Raw genomic sequence first — 17,351 nt, forward strand, 5'->3', positions numbered from 1 at the left:
GGACAGCACTCGATGGTGAGTGGTTGGTTGGCTTTGCCGGGTGGCGCTTCGTTCGCGGGATTGCGGGTTGCTATGCAACGGAGTTTCCTCTGAGTCTGGAGCGACTCTGAGAGGGGTTTCTTTGACGAAGTTCAACGAAGGATCTTACGGAAGAGTTGATGAGTTTTGAGTGAGCTCTTGGTGGTTTGAAGAGTATGTAAGCATACACGCTGGACGATGGAAAGGTCAGCAAGAGCAAAAGTCACTGCAAAAGCGAGGCACAAGGCAGGCAAAAAGCAAGGCAAAAAGCAACGCATAGCTGCTTGTCATTGGGTTATAAGCGTGTCCATCTGACCCGTCCTTCCTAGTGCGACAGCCAATCAGATATTGTCTTGGGCGGGACCTACGCCCCGTTCTCCGGTTCTTGCATGTAATTAGCGTAATGTCCACGTGATCGTGTGTGCCCAAACTCCTGAGAGTTTATTTAAACGCTTTAATAAGCAAACTTAATAGTTTAAATATGGTGCATCCTACACACATCTACTTTATATCAAAATTCTAGAAATCATTTACCCATCAATTAGGTACCAAAATACATATACTTCCCATAGTTGAGGTGGGAGTAAATAAGGATTTAGCTGTGATAAGTGTTTAACACACAAAATTAACTTGAGTAATATAAAGCATACATAATACAGAGAATACACATGTATGAGGCAACTTCTGGTGATTAGTTCCTATAACTGAGGTAGAAAACCTTACAAATAGGCTGTAATGAAAGTTAAACACACAGAAAGAACTCCACAGGTTACATAAAATATACATGATACTTAAGATATATTTGAGGTAAATACTGGTGATCAGTTCAGCTTATTGGAAGCAATTTTGAGACCGTTGTTTGTATTAAACCACAAGTGGGTTAATTTCAGTCTATTGGTTTTGGAGACAAAAGTCTCTGGAATTTACAACTGCAGAAAGGGGGGTTTAGGGTTTGTGGTGATTCTGGGCCATAAGAATGCTTTAGCATCCTTCGTTTCCTGATAAGGCTGTGGATTTATGCATTGGGGTCACCACAGGGTTTCTTGGCCATTTGGTCGTGAGTTTGGGGAACAAAGGAATCTTTTCCTGCTGTCCTGGCATCGCTGGTTTGAGATTAGACACGCACAACAAGGGGAAGGGGGGTGACATCTCCTTTAGCCATCTCGGCACCATGACTGTGTTTTATGACTTACTAATGGTTCACTGGGGAATCGTTCCGAACTGTGGAATGTGGTGTTGGGTTCATATGAAATGGACTGTTCAAGGATAATCCTACAGTATTTATAGACACAGAAACTAACAATCATGATGGGGAACAGCTGGGTGCAATGAACAGTGATGAGTGCAGACAAGGGTTGTGGGTAATGCAGTTTCTAATGTGAATGACACCGTGGGGGAAGAGGACCTCTAGTGGACACCCGGGGAAACACAAACCAGACACTGTGAAAACTGCTTACACAGCAGTGTGACGTTGGAGATGATAACAACACAAGAACCCAGTGATGGAAACTAGGTACAATACTGTATGCTTTATGTAACAGTGTTATGTTAATATAATGACATCAATACAAAGTCAGTTGAGAATTTTCACTCACATACTGGTGGAGTCTGTCACCTTTGCAGCAATGCTGTAATGCAAACCATATTAAGTCAACATCAATATGTCCAGTTATTTATTTAGAAATAAATATACGTCTTGCAAGTTATAATGATTGTTCACCCAGAATGCACAGTTGATGGTCCCCATTGACTTGCATAGTATTTTCTTTCCTACTATGCTAGTCAATGGGGTCCATCAACTGTCTAATAACCAACATTCTTCAAAATATCTTCTGTGTTCAACAGATGAAAGAAATACTCGAAAGAGATTTGGAACAACATGAGGTTGAGTAAATTATTACAGCATTTCCAGTCTGGGGTGAACTATCCCTTTAAGGAGTGAGAAACCTGTGAGTCTAAAATAAATAGTGATAACTACATAATATGACTGAGGGAAATGTGTGACCTGCTGTAGCTAAACTCATTAGTTGCTAGGGGCATGAAGTGTTATTGCACGAGAGCCAACAGACAGTCAGCATTATGTCCTGGTACTGACATCTAGCCTATTCATGCTGCTAAATGTTTGTTATAATGCTATAAATGGTTGCTAGTGAATTGCTAGACATTTTGCATGGTGATATTTGAAAAGCATTTACCAATGGGTCTGAGTTTGCCTTGATGTTAGCCTTTCTCTATTGTGAAAATAGTAAAAGACTGACAGTTGCTTACCTGGTGATGCAGTGTGCTTTGTGGCTTTCAAGAACATGCAATGCCACTTGTTGTTTGCAGTTCACGCATGTTTGCTGCAAAGATTCCCCCTCTCTCACACTGTCATCCTAAAATGCAAATCACACAGAGAATATAAGGGAGAACATATACATCATACACACAAAGAAGTAACTGATATAGCTTACCTTTTGAATATCCCCATTTAGGGGGAGATCACATTGTAGCGGGACAATGTAAGCCACAGCTTTGTTTAGACTACTTGTTTCCTTCAGATATTTTATAGAATACCCTTCTGGTGGCATAGCTATGTCTATAAGCTGTCTGCTCCTGCAGCAACGCATCAGTTTGAAGCCTCCAGCATGCCTCAGTAGAGGGAAAGACTCCTCAATTATCATAATGAACTCTTGTGGTGTGCACTGCACATCACAAAATCAGACTTTTTTTTTGCCAAGTCCGTTTGCCTGGAGGCTCGTACTTTCCTCAAGACTGGGAATTTGTATTGTATTGACTATAGCACAGCAAAAAAATGTGTGCTCCCATGGCTGGGTGGCATTATTTTTTTTTTTCTTGAACCTTTACTGTAAGGTTGAAACAGTCTGCTCAAAGAGGCCGTGACCTTGTTTGGTCGGTTAGCTGAAAACTGACACAGGGAGGGAAATGGGAGCCGAACAGTTGGAGGCACAACTGTTGGTGCTGAGGACAAAGCAGTGACAGATCCAGCAGCCGACCCCATCAGTCCAGTAGTCAGTCCATCAGTCGGTCCAGTCAGTCTGGCAGTCAGATCACCAGTCAGTCCGGTAGTCAGTCCATCAGTCGGTCCAGTTAGTCTGGCAGTCAGATCACCAGTCAGTCCGGTAGTCAGTCCATCAGTCGGTCCAGTTAGTCTGGCAGTCAGATCACCAGTCAGTCTGGTAGTCAGTCCATCAGTCGGTCCAGTCAGTCTGGCAGTCAGATCACCAGTCAGTCGGGTAGTCAGTCCATCAGTCGGTCCAGTTAGTCTGGCAGTCAGATCACCAGTCAGTCCGGTAGTCAGTCCATCAGTCGGTCCAGTTAGTCTGGCAGTCAGATCACCAGTCAATCCAGAAGTCAGTCCATCAGTCGGTCCAGTCAGTCTGGCAGTCAGATCACCAGTCAGTCCGGTAGTCAGTCCATCAGTCGGTTCAGTTAGTCTGGTCCAGTAAGATGTTTCATAAAAATAAATTTCTAATAACTTTACAAAACTTTGAAGCTATTTATAACAAATTTTTTTCATTATGACAATAATTAATTCTACATTTACAATAAGTTGCCAGGTGTCAGCTTTCAAATGAGATCATACTTGTGTTTTTAGTGCAAAGGGATCATGAACTGTATCTGTTTCAGTTTGGGTATGTCATTTCTGGGGATTTTTCAAAAGTGGGGTTGCAGCTTAACAGGTTAAAGAAAGGCTTTCTAAAAAACAAAACTTATGAAGTGGTCAAAATCATGTCTCCCAATATATTGCACATCTTACTCATGATGTTCACTTTTCATTATCAACATAGCCTAGATGGTGGAAAAAAATTACATTATAATATTGTAACAAATATGAAACTAAATGCGCTTATAGGCTATTTAATGGCTACAACACCTATAGTAGGTCTAAAGACTCTCTATTTGTACAAATTGCTGCACATTCAATTAATTCTGAATTTTGCACACACAAGTTCAAACTAAGGCATTTATTTGTGCATAGTAAAGCATATCTGCAACATTTATCAAGTTCACAGATAATTGTGCCTGCATTTATAAATCATTATGATACTAAAATCATAATAAAGTAGGCTATACTATGTAGGCCTACAAAAAATCAGATGTTTAATTACACATTAAGCATTTTCCTCCCATAGAAAACCATTATAAGAACGCTTAATGTGGCTTAATGCAGATTAGAATGTAGGCTACCCTTATTATGTCGAAATAACATATCGAAATAACGACTTATGTCGGAATAACGAGATATTATGTTGAAATAACGACTTAATAATGTTCAAAGCATGTTAAAAAACTTTTACACACTATCGTAACAATATTACATCGGTTTTTGACACGGTAAGATTTTTAAATGTTTTTTTTTTTAAAAAGGTCTCTTCTTCTCACCAAGGCTTAATTTATTTGATTCAAAATACAGCAATAATATTGTGAAATATTTATACAATTTAAACTGTTTCCCAATTTATAATTTATACAATTTAAACTTTTCTATTTGAATATATTTTAAAATGCAATTTATTTCTGTGCTGGAAAATTTCAGATAGTTGCTGTTGTTTTGAACTTTCTATTCATCATATAATCGTGAAAACAAAATTGTACACAATTGTTTTTAACATTAATAATAATCATAAATGTTTCTTGAGCATCAAATCATCATATTAGAATGATTTCTGAAGGATCATGTGACATTAAAGACTGGAGTAGCCTAATGATGCTGAAAATTCAGCTTTGATCGCAGGAATAAATGACAAATATATTCAAATAGAAAACATTTATTTTAAATTGAATAAATATTTCACAATATTACTGTTTAAAATATCTTACCATTCAAAAACTTTTGACTGGTAGCATCAAACATTGAATATACTTATAGTAAACTACGTACCTGTGGCCCTTTTTGGGAAATAAGTTAACTAATTACTGTAAAAGCAATAGCCTAACAAGTAGGCCTACATCTACTAATGCAAACTTTGAAATCATGTTTTAAAGGCGAAATACAGAGGGACGACGTGTGTATCAGGCGTCTTATTAGGCGACGTACTGAGGGACGACGTGTGTATCAGGCGTCTTATTAGGTGACGTGCCTGGTTCAGGCGTTATGATTTTTTTATACATTTCTCACGTACGCCGTCGCCACGTCGCCGTAAGGTATACGTTACTACTGTGACGCCGCCGTGACGTCGCCGCCGGCCTGTCGCCTGATGTCTCTATCAATCCCATTCAAAAATAGACACGGACTGATGGCGACGGAAGGGTAGACTGCTCCTTCGCCTTCTTCAGGGTAGTCTTAGAAAAGGCATTATCTACCCGCCATATGTGTGAGTGAGGTGAGAGAGAGAGAGAGAGCGCATGAGTGAGTGTGTGAGCATGAGCGTGTGTGTGAGAGAGAGAGAGAGAGCATGAGTGAGTGTGTGAGCATGAGCGTGTGTGTGTGTGAGTGAGGTGAGAGAGAGGATTAAGACACTTTTATTTCAACAACAATTATAGACAAACATGTTTGTTCAACACAATATGATGATGATGATGATAACAATCATTCATCATCACAACAAATAAATAAACATTAAAATTTCAACACCAATTCATCTTCATAAACTGTACATAAGACATGGTTTATCCCCCAAATTTCCATAAAACACTCTAAACGCTCAACCAATTTATAGTACGCATATTCCACTCTGAGACGAGAACCCACTAGGCCCAAAAACATGAAAATTGGATTTACTGCACCGTGTCCTAATATCTTATTTTTTCTAGTTTTCCAGATGGCTAATTTTGCATTACCAAATAGGAAATTAAGTAAAACAAAAACCAATTATTTTGCTCAACGATGTACTTTGGAACAAAGATAAACAACTGAAAAGAAAAAGTTTCACCCAAAGATGTAACCCACTCTGTTAACAAGGAAAACAAATCCATCAACCTTGTACATTGCATAAACAAATGAAAGACAGATTCAATGTCTGCACAAAAAGGACAACCCACACTAACACTAGGAGCAATATGCACCACATGTCTGTTTATAGCTATAGATCCATGTACAATCCTCCACTGGAGGGCACCAGTCCGCTGGTCAAACAGACATTTGTACAGGATACGCCAACTACCTTTAGGGGAAGAGTCAGTACCAAAAACATCTGTCCATTTCATTGAAAGAACCCCAGTCAAAGAATGTAAATTAGACGCCTTTACACAGGTGACATAAAGGGCTTTCTTTCCCACTGCCTCAAATCCATCCATTTGTGGAGTTCTGAAAGACAGACCTTTCCTCTGTTCCTGCCAGTCCCCCACCGCAGCTCTTGAGAGAGAGAGAGAGAGAGCATGAGTGAGTGTGTGAGCATGAGTGTGTGTGTGTGTGTGTGTGTTTGTGTGTGTGTGAGAGAGAGAGAGAGAGAGAGAGAGCATGAGTGAGTGTGTGAGCATGAGCGTGTGTGTGTGTGTGTGAGAGAGAGAGAGAGAGAGCATGAGTGAGTGTGTGAGCATGAGCGTGTGTGTGTGTGTGTGTGTTTATGACAAATTATTATGTTACTCGTAACTTGTGCTCATGATTTAACTTTTCTCTTAGTGCTGCCCTGATGAACTGTTTTGGAACATCAGGAAACTTTTTTTGTACTGTGTCTGTAAATGCAACAGTGCTGTTGCAACCAGCAACACTACACCTACGTAACCTCCTGACCACTGTACTAAACACAGATAAATCTACGCTAACTTGAAGCTGTCCTAACTGATGCAATACTATGCTACTAACTAACTATGCTTCTAACAATACTACACTAACAACTATGCTAATTAACTACCTAGGCTACACAAAATAATCTAAATAACTATGTAAATGTTATGCTAAATAGATGCTAAAATACTCTATCCTGATCGTTTTCAATACTCGCAATTCCAACTCCTGACTCGCTACAGTGGTTTTAACGAAACAAGATGTTTTTATACTGCCAAGGGCGTAGTGAACTCGTACCTGCTTACGTAGCGTTGTACCGCTTACATCCAATAGGAAAATTCAACTGCAGTAGCCACCGTTCAACCTGAAGAGGGCAGCACTCAGACATATTTACACCATATATTGTAGAATTAAAACACTTTATACCCAAATGTCAGAAAAGTTACTTGAATCAATGAACAGCACTAATAAAGCCCCAGTCTTACAGATCATTAACTAAAACAAGTTGGTTTAGGGTTTAGTTACCCTTTAACATTTGGAGAAAAAGCTTTGTATATTTCACTGCATGGAAATATTCTGAATGGCAGACATATGAATAATGTGCTGTAAAGTAAGACTGTCATGGGATAATGGACCATTTCCCCCCCTTTTTTATTTTGAACTCAAATTCCCCAGTGACAACATACTTTACTCCGGTAACACTTTATAATAACTGCACGCTATTAATCATTAGTTAAGCATTAGTAAACAGTTAGTTCATCATTTATAAAGCATTAATAAGCAGTTTATACAGCTATAAATGCTTTTTTCTTGATTTATAAGCATATCTATAATGTGTTTAATAATTGTATTTTCATACTTTATTAATGATCAATTTATCATTTCTATTTTTTATTTTTTTTTATTTAACCTTTATTTAACCAGGAAGTCCCTTGAGATAGAATCTCTTTTCCGAGGGAGACCTGGCCAAGACGGCACACCAGTTACAATTTAAATACAAATACAACACAGTCAAAACAACCAAACAAGCATCACATAAAAAGGAACAGGTCAAATATTACATTTTTGAGTTATATGGCATTTTAACATGGTCTTAAATTCATTTAATGGGACTAAATCATTTAGATGTAGCAAGTTTTGCAGATTAAATATTTCATTATTTATAAACCAGTTGTTTAGGAGTTATCAGTGGTTCATAACATCACTTAGAAAGTATGAGTAAATGATTAATACAACTATTTAAATGTACATTCATACATCTTATTATTCAGATATAGTGATGGTTACTTTGTGTGTTAATAAATGCTTTATTAACATGTATTTCTACAGTAAATAATGGTTAAATCAGGTAGTTATGAAGCATTTAGTAGTGGTCAGTTAACTATTTCTGTGAGCTCATCTAAAGTGAGGACTAGTTATGCCTTATAAAGCATTTATAAAGGAGATTTAAAGGCTCAGTTATCTTTTAAACAGAAAAAGGAAACAAACACAACACAGTGATAGAGAACATAGAAATATTTATTTCACGATGCAAAAAAATAAAAACTGTACAACTGTACACTTGACATGAAATTAAAAATAAATCAGTGCAATGTTATAGAAAATAAAAATTCCTGTACATCTCCAGAAAACATAACTGTGCAGTAAAATGAAACTAAGACTCTGCAGTCTGATATCAGGGGTGCAAACAGCGCGCTTTTCGGCGCCTCCCGCTTTTTTCACGTCAGTTTGGGTGACTTGTGTGAATCGTGCAGATCCGAAGAGGTTTTTTTAAGGGGGGGGGTCTAATGGTTTGAGAGGGTCTGATTATAATTTATATCTATATATATTATATCTGATTATAATTTAACCAACAGTAACTCTGGATTGCGTCCACCAACAAGTAAATAGGAAATAAGCAAATCAGAACACTACGCGCCAAACCAGCATGTGCGCAAGCGTGAACCACTAGTGTTTCTGTCTCACTCTGGATCTGCCACTGCATCACATTTCTCTCTGCGTGGCGTGGAGTGTCCGTTTTTATGTCGGCTCCTATTTTTTACAGTCTATGGTCGGCTCTCATGTTAACTGGTTAGAGCTTGTGTTAGAGCACAATGCCTGCGTGACATACACACTTCTCGAGCCGCGCCGAAACCGCGTGCTAGAAATAGAACCGCAACCGACGCCTATTTTTCACGCGACACGCAAGAGTGTTGGAAGTTTTCAGACAAAATAGAAGGCGCAAATACATATTAATAAATTACATTTTGATGCTTGAAAGTTTCTCGGTTTTGACAAATGCATATATAATTGTAATTTAAAAAATAGGACTAATTATCGATTTTCAAATATTGCCCCTGTCAATAGGCCTACAGAACGAAATATTCTGTTGCCTATTTTGCCGTCAATACTGCCGACGTTGTCTTTGCTGTATCAGGCTATATATATTATGTTTAACATCCAAATGCTAGATGGTCTGTCGGCGCACAGAGCCACGCAGTCGCAGAGCACGTGAAGTTCGTGAACACCGAATTCCCTTTTCTTTCTGATCTATTTGTGTTTGAACAGACATGTGCACGAAAAAATAAGCCAGTGTCCGTCTCAACGAGTTTCCCCTTAAACGCAGTCAAAATAAAACTTAATTACCGGTATTAGATACGTGCATTCGTCTTAAAGGGACAGCACCCTGTAGCTGTTTGTGTCACCAAAGTTAATCAAACAACAAAAGAGAAAGAGAAAAATCACGTTTTGTCAAAAGATAAACTGTATTAATACTTAATACAGTTAATTTACCTGAAAAACATAAAGCACTGCTTTATTTCTCGTGTATTTGTGTTTTATTGTATTTATATATGCTTCTATTTTGTTTATTAGTTTCTATGCAGATGCACTAGGCCTACTCTACACAATTACCCCAATCATCCTAGAATTATTAATTCTTTACAAAAAGAGCTAATCAAATCATCAGGTGAAATTGTTTTCAGGAAGTAGCAGTAAAGCAAGAAGAAGAAGTGCAAGATAGTTTTTCTAAATTTCATTTGACTCTATGTGCCTACAGGGGTGGGTTGGGGATGGTGGCAATGTAGTATCTGGATATTTGCCGCGGGACGAGGGCTTCGATTACCTCTCTCTTTTTTGACCATACATGTGTTTGCACCCCTGTGATATAGAAATACATTTCTGTAGTGTAAACAACAATTTACCAGTGCAAAAATATATATATATATATATATTTTACTTATATAAAATAACAATAATAATAATTTAAAATATTTCACAGTCTAACTACCTCAGTACTAACTTTAAAACATTCGAGAACAGCAATGCAGACCGTGAACAACTTTAGTCTGATTGAATGTGGACCCTTCCACAGATCCTAGGTCAGTCAGTTCCCGGAAGCCTTGAAGGCTTTGATAGTGTCTTCTATAGCTGGATCCTCCTGAACTGCAGTGGCTCGTTGTGTGGCAAACACACTAAGTTTAGCCTGACTGCTGTGGTGTTTAAGGAGATCTTTAATCTCGCTGGGTGCAGCGATGTACAGCTCTGCGATTGGAGCATTGACCACCACTGTGCTCCGGTCCACCCCAACATGCTGGAAAGCAGCTGACATCGTCCCTCCTCGACTGAAGTGCAGAATCATTGTTTTGTATCGGGCCACCGCCGGCTGTGGGGTTTGAGCTGTAATTCAGAGGACAGAGAATTAGTGATAGTATTTGGTTTATTCTTATCGCACACACTTTGACACACACACACACACACACACACACACACACACACACACACACACACACACCTTTGACTAGTTTATTGTGTCAATTCACAGCATGACACATTCTACAAACTTCAGTATAGAAAGATAGCAGAGCACATCAGTTACACCCAGACAATCAGTTCAGTCCAATGTTAAATTAACACCTTCAATAAGTCATATATGCACTTTGTTGCCTCTGAATTCAGAGTTGTTCATTATACAGTCGTGTGCAAATATATTTTTTTCATTTGATTCAATATTTTGCTATGAGGATCTGATTTATTGGTTTGTTTTTTACACAGTACTTTAGCCAACCAAAGAATATTTCTCTTGAGGGTAATAGCTGTAGTTTGCTGTAACTTCTTCCAGAGTAAAGTAACTGGTAGCTTATGAACTTCTGATCTAATGCAATAAATGCAGCTTTGGCACATGGTACACAGGAACACAAAGCTTAACTCACATAATAAAACTCAACTGTACTATAATTTGAATGCATATTGTGTGTTGTGAGACTTGCCTGATGTCAGTTGTTCTTTTAGCCAGTTAGTTATTTTCTTTTGTGGACAAGCAGCACATGAGGGAAGAGCCAAACACATTTCTGTCAGGCACAAATCAATCTTCAGTGGATCAAAGGTCTCCTTCAGTAAGTGGATGCAATTCATGTACATGTAAGCAATTAATAACAGTTGTCATATAAATATGTATTCATCATAAACTCACTTTGTTTGCTGTTCTCTTTGTAATTTCCATAAAATGTGCAATTTTTTAAATAATGCATACAATTATTTTACATAAAGGCGTTCATAAACATTACATGTTCTATTTGCCCTTAAAGGTTTCCTCAGGGTCTACGGTTACGGCAGATAGACATGATGGATGACATTTCATTTCATGTCAAGTGTAGTTTATTTTTGTTACACAACCACGTCTGAGGGCATTCGTTCCAATGAACTGCCGTAGCCAAGGCAACATCTAGTGTATATATCTATGCACCAGTCTGCGCACACGTCACACACCAGGATGCGCACACGTCACACACCAGGAAGCGCACACGTCACTCACCAGTCTGTGCACACGTCACACACCAGGAAGCGCGAGCGCCCTCAGATCACTTGGACGTGGTTGTGTACAAGAGGTAAAAACGTTATAAATACTGTTAGTTTTCTCACACAAACCGCTCGTTTCGTGTCTTAGGCCATCAGTGTGTACTTACGATGGGGAATTGTTTAATTTGGACTCTGTGCATGCTCTTTGAGGTGGTGATCATAGACCTGCATTATATGACTGACAGACAAGAACGGTTTGACTTAAAAATATCAAAATTGAAACTACTGCAGAAACAGACACCTACATCTTGGATGCCCTTGAGGTAAGCTAAAACATACCAAAATTTAATTTCAAAGTGAACTATCCCTTTAAACACATTATAGATATGCTTATAAATCCAGAATAAAGCATTTATAGCTGTATTTATAAACTGCTTATTAATGTCTATTAATGCTTTATAAATGATGAACTAACTGTTTACTAATGCTTAACTAATGATTAATAGGGTGCAGTTATTATAAAGTGTTACATTTACTCCTAATGTTGGGTAAGTTGAGCCACTTCAGTGTCACTAGCTCTATTTCTGTGTGCTTATGATCTTGTCCTTTATTTGTCCTGATAGAAGACAGCTGAAATATGATTTGTTGTATAGTAACTCTGAAGCACGGATATTTTTCAGTGAAGAATATGTTCTCTGAGCTTCATGTCCTCTACAACAGTCTCAGTCTTCCTCCAACATCAGGACACCTGAACGAAGCTCGACAATCTAATCTGTCTTAATCTGTCACACTCACACACACACTCATTAATCTGTCTTAATCTGTCCGATTAAACATTATTCAGCTGGAGTGTCTAAATCATTTCAACAAAGAGCAGAATAAGTGTCCAGTGATGCTCTTCGCATGAAAGCGGCTGAGCTTTAGAAGCAGAATGTGAGATTCGTCACGTAGAGCTGGAACATTTCTCCTCATGTTGCTCCATCAGGTCATGGTTTAGTCTGTAGTTGCAGCACAGTTTGTGTCTCCAGGAGCTTTTGTTCTGCTTTTGCACACGTTTCTCCTCCAGCGGCTCCTGGAAACATCAGCGCAGGTTTTTATCTATTTATTTAAATGATCATCTGTAAAGATGCCTAACTTTAAAGTCTGGACTACAACAAAGCTTGTGCTCTTATTGCTTTGGAGAAAAGATGCTGTTCATGTCACACATTTGACCGCTGTGTTGTGATGAACACAATGATCTGTCATGAACTTCAGCATCAACTCTAGAGAAATGTGTCCAGTAGAGGAACATCTGTGACTGTTGTAGTTGAGAGAGTTTCTGGCATAATTGAGCTGATAGGAAAGAAACACACAGGACACATGTACTTAAATAAAAAAGTTGTAACTTTTTCTTTACTCTTTTACTTACTCTTTTAAAAGGTTATTTATAACCATGATGAAACCCTGCTGATGGCCTGGGTCTGGTGGAGTAGTGAGTTTGATGTGATTAAACTCGAGGTTCTGTGGGGTGTGGACTGGATTGACTCCATTCCTGGAGCTTCCCAACAAATCTCTGGGGTTTGGACTGATGTGGCAGTGAACCCAAGGATACCCCGTGAAACACTGAGACGATCTCCTGATAGTGTGCTTTATTTCTCCACACACTGTCTGACAGTAAATTAATTGTGCAGATCAGTGACGGTACACACACTCACAGTATCGCTGTTAAACACAGATGATCACGGTGTAATTCCAGTCTTTCAGCAGCTTCAGAGCTCAATCTGCTGCCTTCATCACCACAACATCTTCTTCTGAAATGATGGTGTTTTATCCTTTATTAGATTTCCACGAGCACAACAGCTTTATATGACAGGAGCGACACACACACACACACACACACACCAGCCTCTGTGCCTCAGCTCACACTAACACATCTCGATCATGAACATGACAAAGTCAAGATGATATTTGTGTGTGTTTATAATCAAAGACACACAGAAGGTGTTCAGGGTCAATATGACAGACTGAAATGTGTGAAATATTTCTGATATTTTATATTTTTTTATATTATTTTAATATTTCCTCAGATTAGACAGAATCAGCTGGAAGGAAGACATCAGATATCTGCGAGTGTTTGTTTCAATCTCAACAAGCTTTGATTCTCAGTAGAGACTGTAGTTTCAGACTCGGCTTTATTCAGTATTTCTTGGATTATGTGGCATTAGTGTTTTTCATTCTCTCAGTTATTAATGGTGTCTGTGCCTCTCTTTATTTCAGATTAGTGAATGGAGACAAAACCGTTAAACGTCGATCACTCAGCGCTCGCAAAGGGAGTCTGACAGGAGCTTTTCTGAGGGAAACTTTATCACAAACTCTGTGCTTTTACTTCACGACAACTGACTTTCAGGACGTTGTGATAGTAATGCCATCATTTTTAGGTGTAGGCGGATAAAAATAAGACTAAAGATTTATATATTCTATATGAGCGCTACACTGGACCGTCCTGTTTAACACACGATACAGGTCCGTCTAATTGACTATGAACAAAACGATTTAATGTTAAACACTTTTCAAATTATTCTTCCACCTTTAATTCTCTGCAGGAACAAGACAACACAAGAAGATAGAAACCAATCTCTGATGGAAACATTAATAACACAGAATCGCAGGTGAAATCCACGACATTGTATGTCACATGATGTAATTTCTGAATAATCCTGAATGGATTGAAGTGATGAAGAAATGCATTTAAAGAGAATCCGTTACATTCAGATATTATGGCTTATAATATTTCTGGATTTAATTGAAGTTTGAGAATGTTACGTCTCTTGAGTTTATAGAAAGCAGAAGATTTTACTGACTGACTGAATTCACAATCTCTCTACTTGCTATAGGTGGGGATTTCAGTGTTGTGATTGACAGCGCTCTTGATAAATGATTGACAGGCCGACTCTCATCACTTAATTCAGAATATAAACCATTCCTGGAGACACTTGATGTGACTGAAGTCTGGAGATGGACGTGGTTTATTTGTTGTTGATATCTGAGGTAAAGCTGTGGTAAAGTATGCAAACATCACGTGAACGTCACTACGGGAAGCAGAAAGTGTCTTCAGACTTCACGTCTCTGTTTTCAGCGACTCTCGCCGATCGGTTACATCAGCCGATGTCCAACACACCTAACATGACACATTCACAAGAGGAGCACATGGCAAGAACACATGAGGGAAAAGGGAATCACATGACAGGAACCTTGGCTATTGGTAAATTACAAAATTAAAGACATGAAACGTGAAAACAAAACCCAAACCAGTGTGACTTTTTTTCTTCAATTATCTACAGCAGGGGTCGGCAATAGGTGGCCCGCCAGCAATATTTTCTGGCCCGCCGGATTATTTTGGAAGTCCGTTTTTAAAAAACATTTTTTTATCAGCCTATTTTTATTTTACAATAACGGTTTACAAATAGGCCCCGTTTGTCATTCGTTACTTATTATTTATTCGGGTATAACACACTGATAAATAATATGTATTACCTGATAAAAAATATTTGCACTAAATGCTGCACAAAACTCTTACACTACTTGAGAAAAGCCGTAGTCGCACGGCGATTTCACCGCCGCATACTGTGTGAAACGCCCATAAGGAATCTTGCGGCGCGGGATTAAATTTTAAAGTATAAAGACGGTAGCGGTCAGAACTCTGGTGTACTTTGGACGGAGCGGGCGGTCTGACTGACAATAGCCCACTCCCGACATCTTTTGACAGCGTATCCGCACTTCATTCTGACCACCTGTACACCTAGCTCTGAGGAGCTGTTTGGTACTGAAACCATTGTCAGTCAACCACATTCTTTTTTTGCAAGGATGTTTGAAATAGTTCGGCAGAAAATAGCCTATATACCTTATTTGTCAGTAGGGCAATATGGTTTTCGTTTATGTTGCTTAGAAATGTGAGTGATAGGCTTTGTCCTATTTAATTTATGTTATTTATATTTCATTAATTTTTTCTGTGACATTTTTTTCTCTGCTGACAGTAGGCTAGCCTACAATGTTAAAATAATATTTTATGTTGACACGAACACAATTTTTGTATAGCATTTATAATTGTTATAGGCTACTTAATCTCTCTCTTTCCGTTAGAGACATTTGAATGTGAGATTCTGGAAACGAGATCTAAATTTTGCGGACCCGTCAGGTCGGGAAATAAAGCGGGTGAACACAGAGTGTATTTTAAGCGGTTGCTGAATAGAATCTTGTGGGAGCGGGACAAAAAAAAAAAAACAGTCCCGCGCAGACCTCCTTAAACCATAGGTGTGTATGTGTGTGTCCCGAATAAATAATAATAATAAAAAAGGAATAAAGTTCAAAAGTCGGACTGTAAGCAAATTAGGCATGATTACGTTTCACACCTTTATTAAAATGGCTGTAATATGTTAACACAATAGTACTTGATCTGTTTAAAATGATTTCATTGATATATGCAATGTAGACGTTAAGAGTATTCATTAAGAGTATTTAATTTGTATCCATAGGGCTACTCCGTGTAGCTGGCCCGCCATCTACTGGCTAAAAAAAAAATTGGCCTGCGGCCAAAGTTACTTGCCGACCCCTGATCTACAGTCTTCTGCAATGCCCTCCAAATCTCATGAAGCCTGACAGTGCACTTGGAGAACCAAATAAGAGACACAGAGACCAGATTGCTGCTCAGTTGTTTCTCAGTTTAATGCAGTTGGACAGAGGATACGTGTGTCAATACATGAGTTAGCCTGTTTTCTGCTTGTGTCAAAGTTGCGTAAGGAAAACTACAGAGAGGAAGAGAAAGCGTAGACAGATCACAGAATGCAAACTCAAACAGGGTGACAGAGAGCCAACACATATTTTACACTGGCACAAATATCACATCACGGTAAGTCTTCAGGAATTAATCTTCAGGATTATAATGATATCGAGCTCTAGGGATTCTGCTTTCAGTTTACATTAATTTACAGACTCTTTACAATCTGAAATATACAGAGGTGGAAAGTAAACATGTAAATGTTCAACACTTCCGCTCTTCTATAGGCCAGGCGTTGATTCACAGATGATCAGCTTTAGTGAGAAGATCGATTATGACAAACAGATGTATTTTTGATGGCTACAGAAAATCTATACTCTCCAATTAAAGTGTCTGGATTGTGATATTTAAAGGAAGAAGGCTGAGTAAATAAAATGATAAATTATATAATGTTTTTATTTCACCTATGTGAAAATGCTCAATAATAACAATAATAATAATAATAGACTAGATTAAAAAGTTTGTCGAGACAAACTTTAAGATGGCTTGAGAAAGTTTGGACCAGACAGTTTTGAAGAAGTTTAAAGTAGTTTAAAGTTGTAAGTTGATAGATAGATAGATTTTGATCTATCTAGATTTTGGGTGGTTGCTAGGGTGTTGCTATTGCTTGGGTGTCCCTATTTTCCTGAACTGCTTTTACATGCCCTTAACTCAAAGCATTCCTGATTTTGGATCCTCCTCCTTCCTAAAGTTATGTTCAGACCACGCATCACACAGTGTTTGTGCCGCACTGGCATTGAGCAGATAGAAAAAGTAGCGATTGAACAAAATGCACAAGATGTTTTAAAAGAAGAATTAAATGTTGGTCAAACCGCTATTAGAGTAGCTGAGTCAGTGTTGTCAACCAAGTGAAAAAATCCAGAAAATAAATCAAACACTGAACAAGTTACAAAAGTGTCAAAGACGAATCCCATGAGCTGTTCTTCTCAGTCAGATGATGGGTTGAGGAACACGAAGAGTCTGAAAGTGATGTTAGTGGAGACACACAGATGGATGTGGAGAGTGCTTACTCTTTCACCAAAATTCAGTCCTTTTTACAAAGAACCAAAGGCTTGAGATCAGTTAAAGTTGATG

The 17,351-nt window shown here is 38.4% G+C and overlaps 1 protein-coding gene across 3 annotated transcripts in view; it reads left to right on the plus strand.

Annotated features, from left to right (window-relative positions):
• The window catches only part of LOC311081633 (NACHT, LRR and PYD domains-containing protein 3-like), a 172,653-nt gene that overhangs the window by 4,930 nt on the left and 150,372 nt on the right, over nucleotides 1-17,351 (plus strand). Inside the window, exons 4-6 of one of the 3 annotated variants that reach the window (XM_084112219.1) lie at nucleotides 14,047-14,112; nucleotides 14,338-14,491; nucleotides 14,580-16,349. The exons of 1 other annotated variant lie outside the window; for it this stretch is intronic. The gene's annotated coding sequence lies outside the window, so the exon portion shown is untranslated. Of the gene's footprint in view, nucleotides 1-14,046; nucleotides 14,113-14,337; nucleotides 16,350-17,351 lie in introns of all 3 variants that reach the window. One more of the 3 variants, XM_084112218.1, reaches the window with a different exon arrangement.

Source organism: Abramis brama (assembly GCF_963993115.1).
Source record: "Abramis brama genome assembly, chromosome: 4".
Classification (NCBI taxonomy): domain Eukaryota; kingdom Metazoa; phylum Chordata; class Actinopteri; order Cypriniformes; family Leuciscidae; genus Abramis; species Abramis brama.